The sequence below is a fragment of the Tauraco erythrolophus genome, chromosome 4 (assembly GCF_009769465.1).
Source record: "Tauraco erythrolophus isolate bTauEry1 chromosome 4, bTauEry1.pri, whole genome shotgun sequence".
In the NCBI taxonomy this organism is placed as follows: Eukaryota; Metazoa; Chordata; class Aves; order Musophagiformes; family Musophagidae; genus Tauraco; species Tauraco erythrolophus.
Window position 1 is genome coordinate 83177618 of NC_141468.1, and position 19572 is coordinate 83197189.

The window sequence follows — 19572 nt, forward strand, 5'->3', positions numbered from 1 at the left end:
CTCACCGGTCAGTCCGTAGCGCTACGATTCCGCCTCTCTCGGGTCGTCCGCCTCTCGGGCTATTCCGCCTCTCTCGGGCTATCCGCCTCTCTCGGGCTATCCGCCTCTCTTGGGCGCCGGGATGGCCGTCCTCTCTCTCGTCCGCGTTGTGGTCGTTGAAAACCCTCTTGATCACGTCGGGGTCACCAGATGTTGCGGCCGAAGACGGGGAAGCAAGACGCATCAATATGATGAGTAAAAAGGCTTCAGCTTTATTCTGTGATACTGCTCTTTTTATAGCATAGCTCGGTTCTGTGCATGCCTTCATGCGCTGTACTTAGCAAGTTAATTGGTCTAGCACTACTGTTCACGCGACAAGCACGAGTATGATACACACTGTGATTGGATACAGATTTCTATATTTGTTACAATATTTTAATATTTTTGCAGTTAGTATGTTTTGCTCAGAATCTTGTTTTTCATAGTTTCATCCTTCTTGTTTTTTTTCCCAGGGACAGTGTGTTTTTCACAGCTTCAACCTACCTTCTTATCTCAAGGACAGTGTTCTTTTTATATTCGCTGATACACATTCCTTACTGTTAACACTTGGGCTGCAACACCACGTCCCTTGCATTTTGCTTTTACTTTAATAGCAAATGTATCCAAGCTTATCTTCCTTCCCTTGTCCATCAGTGCAGTTATATTTAGAAGGAAAAAGCAAACCCAAGACAATCCCCTGCCCCTTCCCACCAAAACTGTAATAATAGATCACTCACTAAAGCAATTAAAGACTAGAGATTTGAACACAAGACTGACTGCTTAGGTATCCCTTTTGCAGGTAACCATCTTAGGCAATTCTTTATGAACAACCTTAACGGTCATTGCTTCCTTCTGCTGTCCTCCTTACTCCACCCAGTAGTAAAATTCAACATCCTTTTGTTTATATTGACTTAAGCTCTTTTTAGTAACATTAATACTAGGGAACCACAGAGAGGGTGGCTGCATAATTTCTAGCACAGTGAAGTCCTGAACTTGGACTGGAATTACTAATATCACTGAAATTCTCCTATTCCTAATAATAAATTGAAAATGACTGCTTGGATTATCTCTGTAAGTAATGGGATCACATTAAGACAAGTGCACTGAAGATAAATATTGGATATAAACTCCTGACAGCAAGACATCTTAGAATGAAAGATGGGAAGAAGTTCTTTTCCTTGAATTATATTGATTTAGAATGGGGGAAAAAAGAGCAGAAGTTGTAATGCTAGAAAAAGCATTGGACTGGCCAAAAACACAAGGGGAATGGCAAAGAGGGAGAGAATATCATGACCTAAATAAATTACACTATAAGCCTGCAGCAATTCAAAATAACTTGAGGTCTAAAAATCTTTTGTGTGATCATGAATAGAACAGTGTTACTGAAATTTGCGAGGGCGGTGAAAATCTGGAAACAAAAAACATGAGGCCTATTAATCTTTAGCAATCGATCCATTTTTAACTGGTTTAGCGGTTGAATTTAGACCATCATGAACAGGATCTGTCTCTGACACAATATTCTTGTTGGGTGCATCTGTAGTTACTGATACAGGAGTTCTTTGAATGAAAGGAAAAAGGGGAGGTCAGTTTCTTTCTTTCTAAACAGAGCCCAATGGTTGCAAGAATAAGTCCCTTGCTTATGTAGAGATGTAGTTTAAGACAAAAAATTCCTGGGAAAGAAAGTGCCATTTTGTCTTGAGATTGAATATTATCCTTTTATCAACCTGCCTATTCTGATTATTAAGCAGAGCAGCTTTTAGTGTCTGAGTCTCAATGAAGATCCAGTCTTCCTTACTGGTCAGCATTTACAAATACATACCATGGGACAGTGTCTGCACCTTTTCTCACATAAGGCAAAAAGAACAGCTCCCAATTAGTTCATTATGATTTTATGGGTAACGGCTGACTTACAATTGAAGGTTTATATTCAGGTTAATGGTAATTACTGAAAAAGTACGCAAACCAGAAATGCAATATCTACATCTTTACCTAGTAGCTATCCCAACATTGCAATTTGGAAAAAGCTTGATGTTGATTAAGTGATGCTGACTATAGATAAAAGAGGAATAATTCTTTGAGAACTGAGGAGAGAAGTCAAGGTTTCATTTACTATCCAGACACTTGAAACTTTTGTCTTCTGTACAGTCACAATAATTTACAAGTTTTGGAAAAATAGCTCATTTAATCAACTGCAGGTTTCAGTGTTAACCAATTAAGTTGCTATGCCTGTGGTTTCACAGTACTCCAGTTAGAGGTAAAATTGCCCTCAAATTCTTTTTCCCTTTTATTTCCTTCTGGATGTTTGTTTGCAGTCTAGGTAAAGTTCATAGAACTATAGAAAGATTAGGGTTGGAAGGGACCTCAAAGATCATCTAGTTCCAACCCCCCTGCCATGGGCAGGGAAACCCTCTGCTACACCAGGTCGCCCAAATCCTCATCCAGCCTGGCCTTGAACACTTCCAGGGATGGGGCATCCACAGCTTCTCTGGGCAACCTGGTCCAGTGCCTCATCATCCTCAGAGTGATGAATTACTTCCTTATATCTAATCTAAATCTACCCTCTTTCAGTTTAAAGCCATTGCCCCTTGTCTTATCACTACATGCCCTTGGAAAAAGTTCCTCTCCAGCTTTCCTGTAGGCCCCCTTTAAGTACTGGAAGGCTGCTATAAGATCACCCTGGAGCCTTCTCTTCTCCAGGCTGAACAGCCTCAACTCATCGGGGCTGTTCTTTTAATGATTTTTATTTGATTTTTAACCTGGGTCCATGTATTTGTCCAACTTGCACTGCAGACCCATGGACATCTGTAGCAGTGCAAGCAAAGGGGAGGAAGAGGAGTGGTGGACAGATGAGCAATGGAGAGCAGGACCCAGTGGCATGATGAGCAAGTCAGGACTCCTCCATGTGCTGGCAGTACCACATAAAGTAACAAACGGTAAAATTGAATTGTTCACCAGTCAACTGATGGCTGTCGGCCCCTTGAGAGTAAAGAAAGTGAGGAAGAGAAGGGGAGAAGACTTGTGGCAGGAACTTAACTGCATGTTCCAAATCACCTCAGAAGTCCCCCTCTATGTGTTGTAGCAGTGACCCTGAGGAGGACCTACCTCTACAGACACTTTCCAACACAAAGAAACACAACAAATCTCTGCACTCAATTTGATGCCACGTAGCAAAGCCAATATGGATATCTATGAATTAATTTGTGGAAAACTCCTCACTCCTGCCAGGGCTCTGCTATAGGGGTGGCTTCTAGCACTGGGAGAACAAGTCGAATTTGTTGAAGTCGCATGGCTACAGTGAGGTGGGAGTAATTTCAATGTTGTGCTGCATTTCTCTTTTAATGAGACTGCTGCCAGCTGCTCTTCCCCATCTTTTTTTAAAAAGCAATTAATAGTGTTAATGTCTCATTGTATTTTGCATAGTTGTAGGCAGGCTAATTTTAAACCACTTGCTAACAATAAATAAAGCTCTACAGGAACCATGTGATTTTTCTAGTGCTTGAACAGTCAAGACACCTCACGAAGCAGCCGGTGGCTACTGCCAGGGCCAGGATTCCCACTGCAGCAGCCGGTGGTGGGGGCAAATCGGAAAATTCAAAGCAGTGATGACCCAAGATCCAAGCTACCCCAATCTGAGCAAGGCTAATCCTAGCCTTGCAAGTATATTTACATTGCATATAGGCACCTCGCTGAGCTGACCCTTGAGGGCACAGCAATTTTCAGAACATCTCAGAGCAAAGGAGCGCTCAAATCTGGTTTTAACAAAGTCAAGGGGAAGCAATTCAGGCCTCAAACCTGGGGATCGTCTGGGCTTCACTTGCAGTGTAAACATGCCCTCCCTTGGCCAGAGAGGAGTCTGGAGAAAGTAGCTGGCTAACCTACTGGTGAGTGAGATGGACATATATTTAATCCATGCCTGTTACTTATTATGACCTTGAACTTCTGAAGTGCTGAGCTTATTTTGGTTTCCAGTCAAGTCAGCAAGACCACAGAGGATGCCCTGCCTTCCTGGGGTGTGCAATTGTAGCCAAGCTGCAAAAGTAAAGATATAGGTACCCACAAACATTCCCTCTAACTCGCCTGGTCCCACGCCCCAAGGATCTACTCTGCTGCTGCTCTGCCAGTGAAACGTTTCAATCCTCGATACCTTTTACCTGAGAATGCCAGCAAGAGAGTTGATAACAGGCTGCTGTGATGGTCTTTTTATTCCCCTTCCACTAGGAACAAATTCAGGATCACTTAAAATTAGTTTATTTCAGACTCACAAATCAACACCTGCCACTGTTTAGCTACTATAGTACTGCTATCACCAATCAGCTGGGTTACAGACAAAGAGATAGAAATGGAATATATTCACACACATACAAAGTCTTCCTGCGTCATAAGTAAGATTATTGCTAATATCATCTATGAAGTACAGAGAGCGAATCTGCAGCAAGAGTTATTAATATAGCAATCACAGGAAAACAGTGCAAAAAATCTGTATTTCTATCTTGCGTTGGTCAGAACAGAACAACGCCACTGAAAGAAGATGCCGACAACGTGGCTCTGTCCATTACCTATAGATAAAAAAACCTCTTTGGCAGAGGGGATGTTTACAACTGCCCTAATCAGATGCTTCTCACACATTTTTGTTCCACCCTGCACCTTCTGTTGTAAATCAGGCTTTAAAAAGCAGATAGCAGCACTGTGATCTGATGTCAAGAATGAGAGATGTTTGTTTAATGGGCCTTTAAATTGTTTGTTCTAGAAAATACATATACCACTGCCAACACAATAACTTCCCACCATATTTTTTAACTTGCTCTCTCTTTATGCAATAAAAAAAAAAATGACAGGATAAGAATCAGTATAAATAACAATAAAGGTCTGCTTGTTTGCATTTTACCAAACCACTACCTCCTATATTCCTGTAGTCAGACTGTGGTTGCAATCAGTTTTTGGAATATGCCCTTTTTCAACAATTTGAGAACAACAAAAACCACTGATTGTGTTACTCCAAGCTGAACAGATGCTCTATTTCACTTAGGAGTGTTAGTGCAGCTTTGAGGTTAGAACAAAAATCAGAAGTCATAGGTCACACGTAAGTGTTAAAGCTGTGAATTTAGGACATGCCTAGGAGACTTGGGCACTCGGGTTTTGCATTTCACTGTCTGGGATTCTCTCGGGGCTACTTTAAGAAACTCAGCATCTTTGGTTTTAGTAGTTGCTTGACATGTACTGTTTAAAACACAACAAATTATCTTGTTCAACTACGCTAAGTGAATGTCTCTCTTACAGATCTGATGAAATACAGTTTATTATGTGCATGTATTGTTTTTTCAGAGGTCTTTTCCCATGTTTCTGCATAGACTGCTGTAAACACCGGAGAGCCCAATTAACTTCTGTTTTCCTTTTCAGGTCACAAGTGAAATGAAAATAGTTTTCAGCTTTTCAACAGGTTTGCACAACTTTCCCCTATTAGATCTACTTTGCAAGCTTCTAAAAAACATGAGAGTTTTAAATATAATTTGTTCTTAAACCTGTTTTGTTGTTTTATTGCCTATTGCATCTGTGCAAATTCACTCCAGTAATATCTAGCCAATTCAGGTCACAAAAACACTCAGAATATAGATGGAAAAAAATATAATTAAGCTGCTTCTGAGTACCTGTTGCACCTCTTAGTTTTCTTTAAAAGATGTAAAATTACACCACGCTGATAAACTTAATAAACCAGACTAATCATAGAAAGTTCCAGAAATTCCCTAAAACTAACAGCAGGTGATGCTATTTATACTTTGTTTTCATGGATTACAGGACGTTTTAGAAAATAAGTGTGCCTTGGGTGATAATAAACTGATTAAACCTAAATTGAATGGAAGAAGCATCAAACATCCTCCTTCCCTAATCTGTAAATAAGGTTTCTGGTTTCAAAAGACTGAGAAGGTTGATGAACTTGTTAGCAAAATGAGTTGGCCTGAAAAATTAAGAAATTACACAGAGCCTAATCTTTCACTACTTGTAGCCCAAAAAGCACACGAGTTAGGTAGAATTCATATTTTGCACAAGAGAAAAAATTACAGAGAAAGGCTCCAAGCACAACAGGATGAATAACAATATTTTAAAGACTACTAGAAAGAAACAGAACGCTTTCAAGGAGTGGAAGAAGGTATTTCTAGGAAAGGAAGCTATGTTCATAGCTGACGACAGGATTAAGTGAGAATGACCAGAATCAAACTGAGACTTTGCAAAACAATGAAAATAAATGGTAAATGATTCCTCACACATATGAAATCAGAAGAAAAGAAATTAACATTGTGCTACACAAAGAAGGGGAAGAAAATAATTTAGATATTTTTCATAAGCTAAACATCAGCTTTCAATAGCAGTGGTGTTGTCAAACCTGGTGTTTCTTACCATTAGCAACTCGAGTATCATACCTGTATCTAAGGACTGGGGAAGAAGTGAGCAACTCTTTCCCCCACTGAATCACCTGACCTTACTAGTATGCAAAGCTTCAGGAAAAAAATCTCAAGTAAAGGATTTTGACAAGAGAAATGCAGAATAAGAAAACAGTGACATAAGTAAAGAGTAAGATAAAATGCAACACAGGTTTGCTAAAGGTAGGAGTTGACAAACTTGACATCCTTCTTTGATGCAATTTTCTAGACAAGGGCAACACAGCAGCTCCAACCTATTTGGTGTTGAGAAAAGCACTAGATTTTGTGTTACACATGGCATTTCTAGTTAAAAGGGAGAGGATGAGGATTAGAATTGCATAGTTAGTAGCTATACAGGTAGTATTATACAGGAACCAGCTAAAATACATGAGTTAGCAGGGCTGACAGGGTTAACTGCCAAGCCAGAGGGATGTCTGAAAAGACTTTCTCAATGGCTAACCCTCCAGCAACCTTTATTTTCATTCAATAGCCTGACACGCAATAAAAAGGCCTGTTGAAATTTCCCGAGAACCGTGTAATTTAGAAAATATTGTCAATATGCAGGAGGATCAAAATACTGGACAGGAGGTGGGGCTGCATCCATGTGAGTGTTTTCATTTTCAATAGTCTTTGCTCTTTTGAAGTGAATACGTGAAGGGGCAGTCCAGTTGTTAATGGGCCTTTGCTTCACAGGACCAGGCTAGGGCTACTGAGATCTCTCCTCTGCCTTCCTATCCCAAAGGTTTAGAGCACGAGGGCCCTCAGCACAAGCTGCTTCACCCGGCAAATCTGCTCCTGCTGCATGGTGCTCTTTGCTAATGCAGACATAGCACCAGTGTCCTTGAGGACTTCGGTTAAGGAAAAGATATGTAATGTACACAGTTCCAGGTCATACATCTAAGATTAAAGAAAAAAAAAACCCACTCATATTTGGAAATGCCAGAGGGGAAAAAAAAAAAAGGTTACTGCTTCATCAGGAGATGATTTTGAAACATAAACGTAACACAGTAACGTGCCTGTGAGGAGAGGGAACACCAGAGCAGACTACCCAGAGAAAGTCCATACCTGCACTTTCGCTTGCCTACAGTGGAGTTTGGGCTACCAGCTCCTCTGTTTCAAGGGCTCTCCGTCACTCTGCAGCTCTCAGCCACCACTTCCAAGCAGGACTGAATGAACAAGCACCTCTCTGCTCAGTCCCTGGCAGGAAGTACCCAGCAGCCCTAGTCCAACACAGACCAGTATTCGCCTCTGTGATAGTTTGATGTGTGGGGGGGTGTTCTGGTGGCAGGGGAGGGGATTTGCTCCCTGTGCCACCAGATCTGAGTCCCATCCCCCTCGGGGGGTTGAGCCAAATTGGCGCCTCTGCGAATTGCCCTATTTAAGGTGGGACAAAGGGACGGGAAAAAGGTCTTTTGCTCAGGAGTGAGGGGAGGAGGGCGTTGCCCTCGCTCCCGGCCGGGCGGCCGCTCGGCCCGGGCCGGCGCCCCGTGCTCAAGATGGCGCCGGGGGAGCCGCATGGGGGACTCGGGAAGCGCCTCGCTCCCGGGGTGCCCGCCGGGCCGAGCTCCCCCAGAGAGGATTAATATCTAAGAGAAAACAACCACAGCGACCAGGTCAGTCAAGATGGAGCAGGAGGAGGTGTGCTGGAGCTGAGGTTTCCCTTGCAATCAGTGTGAAGATGGCGGGCAGCCCCCTGCAGCCAGGGTGTGCTCGGCGGAGCAGAGACCCACTTGCGGCCGTGGAGAAACCCACGTCGGGGAGGAGATGCCTGAGCCCAGGAGAGGTCGTGGAGCAGGGGATGCACGACGAGGTACTGTTAATAATGGGCACATGGGATGCACGACGAGGTCGTGGAGGCATCTGGAGACCGTGGGACGGCCCACGCTGACGCGAGGGGCAGCAGCTCCCTAAGAGGCCGAGACTGGTAAAGCCCAAACTGGTGAAATCCATGGGGAAGGACTCTTAGTTTTGCTGAAGTTTTCCTACTTCTTCCCCTGCCTTCCTTGCCCCTTAAATACCCAACTTTTGCAATCACGTACAAGTCTCAGATTTCTTCCCCTCTCCAGTAGTACACTTCCAATATTAGCAGTTGCCAAGATGAGCTTTAAAACTGCTACCCTTGAACAGCAGATGAACAAAGAAGCATCTGCTGTTTGTTAGTTTAAACTCAGTAATTTTTAAGCCAATCTTGTGATTTTATGGCAGTGTAGTTCTGATGGATATAATTTGTTTTGCTTTTTGGTGTAAAAAACATGTCATGCTTCTTGCAAAGAATGGCTGGGAAGCAGTGAGGCCACTTCATGTGTCCTATTCTAGTGTTGGACAGAACATTAGTTTTGGGAGAAAAGAGAAATCACCTCTGTTTTAGTAGCAGCTGAAGGGGTGTCCTGGTTTAAGCTGAGATAGACTTAATTTTCTTCCAGTAGAATCATAGAACGGTTAGGGTTGGAAGGGACCTCAAAGATCATTCAGTTCCAACCCCCCTGCCATGGGCAGGGACACCCTCCACTACACCAGGTTGCCCAAAGCCTCATCCAACCTGGCCTTGAACACTTCCAGGGATGGGGCATCCACAGCTTCTCTGGGCAACCTGGTCCAGTGTTTCACTAGCCTCAGAGGGAAGAATTTCTTCCTTAGATCTAATTCAAATCTCCCTTCTTTCAGTTTAAAGCCATTTCTCCTTGTCTTATCACTATATTCCCTTATAAAAAGTCCCTCTCCAGCTTTCCTGTAGGCCCATTTAAGTACTGGAAGACTGCAATAAGATCACCCTGGAGCTTTCTCTTCTCCAGGCTGAGTAGTAGCTGGTATAGTGCTGTGTTTTGGACCTAGGGTGAGAATAATATTGATAACACACTGATGTTTTAGTTGCTGCTGAGCAGTGCTTACACTAAGTCAGAGACTTTTCAGCTTCTCGTACAGCCCTGCCAGTGAGGAGGTTGGGGGTGCACAAGAATCTGTGAGGGGACGGAGAGCTGACCCAAAGTGGTTAAAGGGATATTCCATACCATGGAATACTGAACTCTGTGTAAGCACTGCGCAGCAATAATGGAGACATCCTTGTATTATGAACACTATTTTCAGCACAAATACAAAACATAGCCCCATACTAGCTACTAAGAAGAAAATTAGCTCCATCCCAGACATAACCAGCACAGAGATACACTTCCAGTCTACAGGGTGAGGCAGGCAGAAGAACATTTGGGAGAGTAGGAGAATTCAAAAATGGAGAAATACTGTAGATGTTGAGAGGTTGCTGAAAAAAAACAGGGAAATCCTGACATGGCAAAAGGAAATAGTTTTCTTTAGACTGTAAAGAGGAGTGTGAAGAACTTAAAGTAGACCAAATTCCCACTAAACTGTGAAAAAGAGACTGAATGAAGAGAAACCTGTGAGATTAGCATACAGGAGAAGATCTGTTTACAAGCCTTTTTATTTCTGTTTTGTTTTACCAAGCTGATTTGAGTTATCTTTGTTAAAAAGGAAAAATTCATTTGTTCTGCTTGCAGTTGAGGGAAATCTTTTGGTTATTTGGGAGATCATTCTAAGGAAAGGTGGAGAGCCATTCCATTTGAGCTTTGGCTGTGCCAGGTCCTGATAGAGAGGGTCTCTTCTTTTGGCTACCTACCTAGGGCTGATAATGGTGATGCAAGTAACAGCCATACTTAAAAAAAAAAAAAAAATCTTCAATTCTTCCTGCGTTTTGATATATGAAACTTGCTCGAGATCCTTCTCTGCCTAGGGACAGGAAGGTCTGGGAAACAAAATTCTGAATGATGCCTGTGGTAAGCAGTTCTAGCTGTTAAATGTCAGCTTGCTACCAAGCTTACATGCATACAACGAAGCTATGGAAGTCTAGTCACCCTAGTTTAGATTCTTTCCATAGTCATTCTGAAAGGATCACTTGATTGATGTAAGAATCTTAATCGCCCCGTTAAAGAATCTTATTTTTGTTGGTTATATGGGAGCCTTCTGCAGCTCGTCTCCTAAGTGAGATGCCTCACAATATGGGATACACAGTTCTTTTAAGATGTTCCTAATAGATACAGGTTACTTTTTTCCTACTAATTTAACACTTGAAAGCTTGTTCCTGGCCCTATGCTGTCATCACTTATGTGCTCAAGTGTGTGCACACAGCTATTTGTTTGGTCCTGCTGTATTGTCCTGAAGAGCTGGAAGGAAAAACCCTTAAAAATAAAATTAAAAACAATAATAATAAAATCAGGGAAAAAAGTGTTCTCAACACTTGTGTCAGCACTTCAGGATCAGCCAGCTGAAGTGCTGACATAGGAATGAGAAGGAGGAAGGATGAGTGGGAAGGAGGGACTTTTTAAACCAAGTCCATTGTTAAAACATTGTGTTACATCCATGTGCACTCAACATCTAAATAAAAGAAATTGACCAAATTTCTACAAAACAAACAATCTCTTCCTCTTAAATTTCTTCCTACTTTAGTGCTGATTTAGTGTCAGCTGAGAACTAAAAGCCTAGGCAGAAAACATCCTCAAGTTTTCAGAGGTAGAGGGGAAGGTACCCTGAAGAAGTTCGTCCTTTGTTTTTCTAACGAAATGCCAATAACAAATACTATGGGAGCATTCTGTTACTTCCTATGCTTGAAGTCTAATGCTTTAGAATCATAATGCTCTTAAAAAGAAATATGGTTGTTTCAGTTACTTACTACAAGAATTCAAACAGCTTTAAAAATACATGCTTCATTTTGCTTAATATGTTTAAGGTTACAGTCGAGAAAAAAAAAAAAAGTATCCCCCTTTCCCAGAAAAAAAATTATCAAAGCTGAAGGGTCCCTTTCTTCCCCTCCAGGCTTGCAATGAATCAGAAGCATTGCCTGAGAAATGACTATGGGTAACTAGGAAATAACTAAGAAGCTATTTTATTATGTCTAAAAGAACCCAGATATAAACCGATTAAAAAAAGAAATAATCTGGTGCTGTACCCTGCAATTTAGCTGTCTGTTCACTGTTTTGAATAAATTAGGACAATCCCAGAGCGAAGGAACAATGTATTACTGTTTCTACAATAGGGGCTTGAACATGGCAATAGTGAATTCTGTTAAATCAAACTGTCAGCCAATCCTTCTGGGTTTTTTTGTCCAAGGGTAAAGAGACAGAGCTGAGTGAATATGCTGGGGTGTTTTTCTACATTCCTTGAGAATCAAAGTATCTGTTGGAAAAGGATTTTGATGCTTTCTCTGTGGGAGGGAAGACAAGAAGCCAGTGCTTAAGAGGGTTAGAATCAATGCGAGTCTACTGAACAGTCATCCTAAGTTAGGAATAATGTTTCCATTGTGGGTTAACCTACTGTTACTTGCAGTTCCCCTGAAGTTAAATGGTTGCTCCAGTATCCTCACTTCCATAGGAACTGTTTACAGTGCAGTACACAGACTGATATCAGATTAATCATAAGCAATCTGGAGGAAAGAAATCCAGTTAGACAGACACCATACTAACCAGTAGATCCAAAGGGCTTGTTTTGGGCTGCACGCACTCCTACTTGGGAACACCAGTTGAAATCAAATATCCATAGGATTTTTTGTCTTATGACATTTACTCCGTGCCTCGGAAAAAATACACGCAATAATCTCAGCACATCAGAAAGTACATACACACACGCATGCACATCAATCGTGTATCAGAGAGCACCGTAACACCTGGCAGGGAGAGGGTTTCTGCAGAAATAAAGAGGTGAATAGAGGCACAGCAGTAAATGCTCTTGGCAGCTCTTGAAGCAGATCATGTCTAGGATACATTAGAGGATAGTATGAAAATGGGTTTGAAGAAGGAAGCTATCAGATAAGAGTAGATCCTAACTCCAGGCAATGCTCATCTAATGGACAGTTACTCAATGTTTACCAGTTTTAGTGGGTAGTTTCACAGGGGTCCACTGAAAATGAAAAAGCAGCAGGGTTGGGTCAGTAATGAGTTTCCTACTGTTGTGTTCTCAACTATGATAATGCAGCACCCCTACTTCCCAAGGAGACGGGAACAACTAGTTAAGGACAAGTTATTTCAGAGATATCATCTGTTTCGTATTTTACCGAGAAGCAGGCAGTATTGGTTTATGGTCTGGGTATAGTCCAAAATCTGTTCCTAAAATTGCCCTGAGCAAAGGTAACAGGCCGTGTTTCAATTGAGTTGTGCTAGACTGGAACATGGTTTTGTTTTATTCTTCTGGAAGCTAGCTTCACATTGTAAACTGTTATTCTTTTTTTATCCTTTGCAATAAAGAATTTAGAACATAATCCAAAGACAAAAAAAGTCCATCTCCTGACCCACCCACCTCTAAGCGTTTATTATTCTAGTTTCATGTGAGCTTTGATATTTTGATAATTTCTATAGACAAACCTTAAGGACCACATGAGATTCAGACCGGAACACCATTTTTATCCCTACATCCAAATTCTCATGCTCACAAAAATAGCCAAAGCACTTTGGCTAGAACTTTTTAGCTCCACATGAAGGCACTAAATGAATTACAGTATACACTGTATTCAATAACAGTGAATACTTCAAAGCTTCCTAATAACTAGGGCATGAATGTAAAATGTGTTGCTCTGCACATCTAAGAGTTTTCCCCTTTCTCATCGTGTTCTTTGAAAAGGTGGCTTTATTCAGATTTTTGTGACTGTTCTTGTTCTACAAAAGCACTTTTAGGATTTTATTGAGGTTTACATACACCAGTGTTCAAGACGAAAGGCTTTCATGTCAATTATTAATAACAAAATCTTTCATCTGTCTATTTAAAAAAATAAAAACATGATCCTTTTTTTTTTTCCTCATTTTGATGTTTAATTTAGAATGAAAATCAAACTCTTTAAAAAAGTTTTCCTCACTATCACAAGGGAAACCATGATGTTTTTAAGAATTCTCTGTATGAAGATAATGCCAGCTAAAAATAAAATAGAAAATAATAAAATAAAAGGCTTAATCCTTTTTTTTAAAAAAAAAAATATCGAGCATGCTTAATGATTTCAACAGGAGTGAAAAGGCACTCAGGATCTCATGGAATAAGAACACAAAATTCTGTTTCTACTAAAGTATTTGGGGATTATCAGTTCATTAGCTTAGAAAGCAACTCAACAGTGACTTCAAGAGCTGTAAAAAACGGAATTATTCCTGATTTAAAGAAAACCCTATTTGGTTTGACATCTTTTCCTCCAAAACATCTCTGCAAGATCTCAGACCATCCATGTATTACCACTGATACACTGAATTTGTCCTGTGATGACCTGGAAATCCCAGTGCCTTTGCTCATCTTGCAGTGTAATTGCTCATTGACAGATCTCTAAGCCTGTAGTACAGGAACTTGGAGTCACTGATGCTCTGCAAGAGTCATTTTATAGACCTTATTGTAGCATTACTGTCCACACACCATCTCAGGCCTCTGTTCAGGAACTCAGTCTGCATGTTTCATAGAGTCTATCTAAAATTCTAATTTTGAAAAGCTATTTCATTCATTTTTATTTATGGAGCACTAACTACCACAGAAATAGCCTCCTTCTCTGAAACAATCATCAGGTGTCACTTCATATAGACTCCTCTCCAAAATTTCTAGTAGTTCTACCAAATTTCATAGAGTTTGAAAAGAAATTATTTCTTTTGAGACAGCAGTGCTTGCAGTTCCTGGATTTTATTTTAAAAAGTTCTTACCCTTCCAGTTACCTTTATGTTTCAATTAAGATTTGATGTTTCTCGTGTGATATCACACATATTAACATGTTCTGCTGTTACAATATACCTTGACTTCATTTTTTTGTTTGTTTCTTATTGCCTTCAGAGCCACAGACTCAGTGTCTTTTGGTGAAGCAAAAGTAAACAAAAAGAGAATAACATACCTGTGACCACTGATCTCAACTAGATGGTAACTGAGTTCAGAGTGTAGGAGCTCTGCTCTTGGGACAGCGAAACTTGCCTACACAGACACATTTCTCACATGAGCCATTATCTCATGAGTGATAGAAATACATATGAAGTTTGCTCAGCGTCATTTTGACTGGCTGTGCTCCCAGCAAGCTTAGGGGACATGGCTGTTAAATCAGGGGAGCTGCCTGCAGAATTATACTGAGTGCTGATTGCAGAGGTTTGCTGATACTGGTGGTGAACCACTTTTCATTTATTTTGCTCTTAAAAACATCCTCTAGTCTAAGTCTACGACTCTAGCCTAGATCTCCAGCTAACAGAACAGTTTGCAGCACAAACAGGAAAGAATAGCAACATGCATCGTGGAAAGCAACTTGATAAAGTGTGAATAGAATTACTAAAAAAAAAAAAAAGAAATCAGGAAATAGAAAAACCCAAACATAATTTTTCAGAAACTTTTTCTCCCTCTACACAATGTAGCTGCACTTCAGAGCAGTTCCACGCTGCTTTCTCAGGAGTCAACTTCATGCTTAGATTGTCTTCAGCTACCAGTTCCTGTTAGCAATAAGAAGCTGAATTCCTTTCATGCCCTTCACAGAAAAATAGGTGAGACACTGAAAGGTTTGGGAGTGATTCCAAAACACTCTTTAAAAATCCATGAGAACAAGTCCATATTGTGCATTTGACAATGGAGAGAGAAGAAAGATATAAAAGCAGCAATAGCTAGCGTTTAGGTCAAATGACAGGGAGTAAAATATTTGAACTCCCATGTCAACTTCAGTATTTATTAATCATATCATCTCTGGTATGTTACAGCCACTCTATGCCTCAGTTTTTCTCTATATATATTGGGGGTAATAATAATCAACCATTTCTGAAGAAGTTTGAAAGTTTTGTACAAAAACCACCAGGTAAGTATAAATAATCATCATCATCAATTTGTGTTATTAGAGACCTTAAGAGACTCTCTTCTCACATAACTAATGGCTGTCTTGGGAGGAAAATGAAGTCTTTGGGCAAGATTCTGCCTTTTGTTACCCTTTCTGCCTTTAATTACACACTCAGCTGCTCCTTATTTTTCATCTTCTCATTAAGGTACTGCTGATCTGGAAATCCTAACCAGACTCTTCAGTGAAATAAACCACTCACCTTTTTATTTGACAGCAGTGGAACTCTTTCATTGCATATGGAGGTATGTTAATTCCCTATTCTTATTTTCCTTCCTCTCCTCCTGCCACCCAAATAAAGAGGCTAATCCTGTTTTACTCTTCCTGAATGATAGCAAAGGTGTGATTCATCTGCTCTAATTTAGGCACCATCTGCCCAAGGTCTGAGGCAGGTACCCTCAGTTCCCTTTATTATCAGTAGAGAGAAACAGGCATCTCCAGAGAGCAATTTATCTCATCCTGAGATGGGGGTGTCTAAAATAGGTCAGAAAAATCACACTCTGGAGATATCTGCTGTATTTCCATGACTATTATTGGAGCCTTAGATGACTTGCTCAAACTTGCGTGTTTAACTTTCAGGCATCCCACCCAGAATATCCACAGGAGCTGTTAAAATGATCGCATAGTAGTTGACCACCTCAGTATAATTCTCGCTGTAGGCTGATATGATCTAAACGGGACCGATAGGACTTCCTGCATCTCACAGCACAGATAAAGTCTGGCACAGACAGTTATACTTAGCAACTGTGAATTTGACGCCTGACATTAATCAGGAGATAATAGTTAGATTGTAAGCTTCGAGAGCCATCAGATGAACCCGACCCAGTCATCATCAATCAAACACGCCTCACTTTTACATCCCGTAAGTTGGGGCCTCCGTGCATGAGGCAGCGACGCTAAAATGTACCACTGAGCATCTCGTTTCCTGCAACGACAAGTTCCTTATTCCTAATAGTAGTAAATTAGTTACTATTGATTCTCAAACACCCTGCTTGTCCCAGGCTAATCATTAACCTTCCTGCTAGGTAGGAAGGTTCCCTATCAAGGGGAATCGATTTTAGATTTGGGGCCTCACTAAAAATGAAAAAGTATATGTTCAGGGTTTCTCACGATTGCTCAGAAGCTTGATTAGCAATACTTTTGACAAAGCAGTAAAGATGTAAGATTTATTTTATCACGTCACTCTGAAACACAATACACAAGTTTCCCCAGTATGTGAATAATCATCAACGTAACCATCACTGAAATGCCATTGTCTCACAGGGACCACGGTACATGTTTCACTGCAACAGGATGTAACAGTTTAGGACAAAAATTAGCTAAACATATTGAGCTGCTGACACTCCTTCCCAAGAAACTTTGGTTTATATGTTATTATCAGAGAGGCCTCAAGTGAGAAGATAAATTAACAAGGAAAGTGCCAACAAATAAATAAAAAGCCAAAAAAAAAAAAAAGCCAGAGTTTTCATATGAAAAAGCTTACTGGTACCTCTGGAAAGCTGCCCGAATCTGCCCTTCCCTTGAGCTTTCCTCTCCCACAGCCCTATTGCCATTCTAATCACTTCACGTTTTGAATATTACAGTTGCTTCTTTTACACTCTTACGAATCCCAACTCTTCAGACTTCAGGTGTTGAAGGTATTGAAGATAAATTATACATTGCCCTGGAAAGGGACTATATTCTCAGCAACACTCATTTTCTTTATTTATAAAGCACGTTTAAGTTAATTCAACTACACCATCCCCCACCCCTGCAACAACCAAACAATTGTCCTGTTTTGAACTCATATCACTTTTTGCTCATTATTTCCTTATTTCTTAGTTTCAACTGACTTTCAGTCTTAGCAGCTGCCCCTCACAACCCCATCCATAATTCCCCCCCTCCTTTTCATCCCACATGAACATCACAACTCCAAAACACAAAATGAAACTTCCCCCCCCCCCCCCCAAGAAACACCTTTCAAGAAGCTTTACTCTTCTAAGTCACTTAAGTTCTTGAAAATTTGACTTTGGATCTTCTCTCTTTTGAGAAGATATACTCTCCATTAGATATATAAAAGGTGAAACAAAAAAATTAGAGTACTCACAAAAGCAAAGGAGGAAAGCACAGCAACTAACACTTGAGCTACTTACTAGCCACTTAAGCAGCAGCTGCCCACCTCTCTCAAATTTAAAAGGTTAGCCTGAAACGGGGTGGAGGGAAGGAGAGGATTAATTATCTCTAGGAAAGGTGGATAAAAAAGACACAGACTTAAACAAACGCTTTTTTAAGAAACTATTACTTCCCTGTATTAAATGACAGAAACTGTGGAACTCTTCCATTGACAGTCTTGCTCTTTGTTTTATATAATTTCCCAGTCGACAACATTTTGCATATTGTGGGAATATGCACAACATGGACACTATATAGAAACACGCATGTTCAAACTCTATATTTTCACTGGAAATTAGTATTATGTTTTTTTAAGCCAGTATTTTATTCAAAGAGTCACAAGCATGCAGGAAACTTGCACCCAAATAACAGCACCAGGACATCATTCTTCTTATTTACAAGACAGAAAATACTTAACAAACAGTAAAAAATACATCTGTCAATAAAGCTCAGAATTCACAAATTTAAATGGGCGTTTGTATATAGATATTTGATAAGCAGTTGTACCAATGCTTCACTTGCACACCCACATCTTAATTTATTGAGTTTGTTAGGATTAGATCTACGGACATGTCCTTGTTTCAGAGTCAGCAATAATCTCCAATTTACATTTTAAATGACTAAAATTGGACTAGAAAGATGGTACCAACGAATAAAATGACTTTATACATTTACTTCTCAGGCCAATACTGGAATTGGAAATAACACTAAAATCTTCCGATCCCTGGTCTAGTGTCCTTATCACAGACCCAACTTCAATTTTAATAAAAGTTGTTGGAAAACAGAGCAGCACTTTAGGCACACAGAGTCTACAACCTGTGTGTCTCATCTGAATGCAAACTTTCTTTTTTTTTTTCAGATTTTAGCCTTTGTATAGCCATCAAGTTTGTCTACAGAAGCTTGTGGGCTTGTTATACACGAATAATAATTGTGATGACTGGGAAAAGCTGCTCTCTTACCTGAGGCTTAGGAAACAAAAGAGACCTGGGTGCAGAAGCACAAGGGCTACAGCCTGCATCAAAGGTATAATCGCCCTGACTAGTGTAGTAAAAACTATTCAGGTCACACTGCAGAAGTACTCAAGAATCAATACTGCCCTGAATGTAAAATGAGACTGAAACCCACAGTTTGCCTGAACTTTGATCACAAATTCAAATTTCCAACAGCAGCAATGCCAGCTCTCACTGTTTTCATTGGGACTGTTGTGATATTTGTTATTCTTCTTAAAATCCCAGCACCTGTGGTCAAGGGATTAGGTGATGATCTCTGCTGTCTCCTAAAATAAAAGTAACTTTCTCAAGTTTGAGGAAATGCTTCTAAATGTTGCCTGCACATGGCAGGCTACAGGCTAAATCTTCCTGTGCTCCGGAATAGCTAGACACAAACCAGCTCTGAACCAGAAGCCAAACAACCTGAGTGCTGCTTAAGTAATTGAGAGGAAGAGGAAGAAGAAGAAGGTAAGTAGTAAGAGACTAGAGTTTTTTCTTCTTTGATTTTGGCTATCATTTAATAGGCACTCCAAACTGCCGTTCATAGCATACATAAACAATGTAAATTGAAGGCAAGAAAAGAGGAAACTTGCTAAAAATACTCTTTGTGAGCAACCACACATGCAAAACCTGCTGTTATTGCTTATTTTGCAAGGACTGGCTTGTAAAAGAGAACCTTACAGAAATCAAAGTCCACAGATGACCAATGGAAAGAACGATAAAGAACGTCTTCATGTATTTTCGATTTTCCATGGTGTTTTCCTGGAAGGACCCATTTGAATCTGAAGAGTTTTGTTTATGATGCTTCTGGAGTGAAGAAGTGAGCGCTTTCTAGCTCAGCGTATATAAATGGGACTTCCCCTTATCCATAAAATAATTTTTTTGTTGTTGTTGTTGTTTGAAATTCTCTTTAAAGTAAAAGGTTTAAAACAGAGTAGAAACAGAAGTTCAGGAGTCAAATTCTAAATAGCAGTATTTGTTTGATCGTGGAATGTGTGACTTTTTCTCACTCTCACAAAAATCGTGTGACCCTCCTGAGACTGGGCTGGGTTTCCATCTTTGTAAGCAGTTTAGAATCGATTCCTGTATGAATTGATAACTTGTATGTTAAACATGATCCACTCTATAAAGCTTGCCTCAAAGTTATTAATGTTCAAGGGATTATTATCAAAAC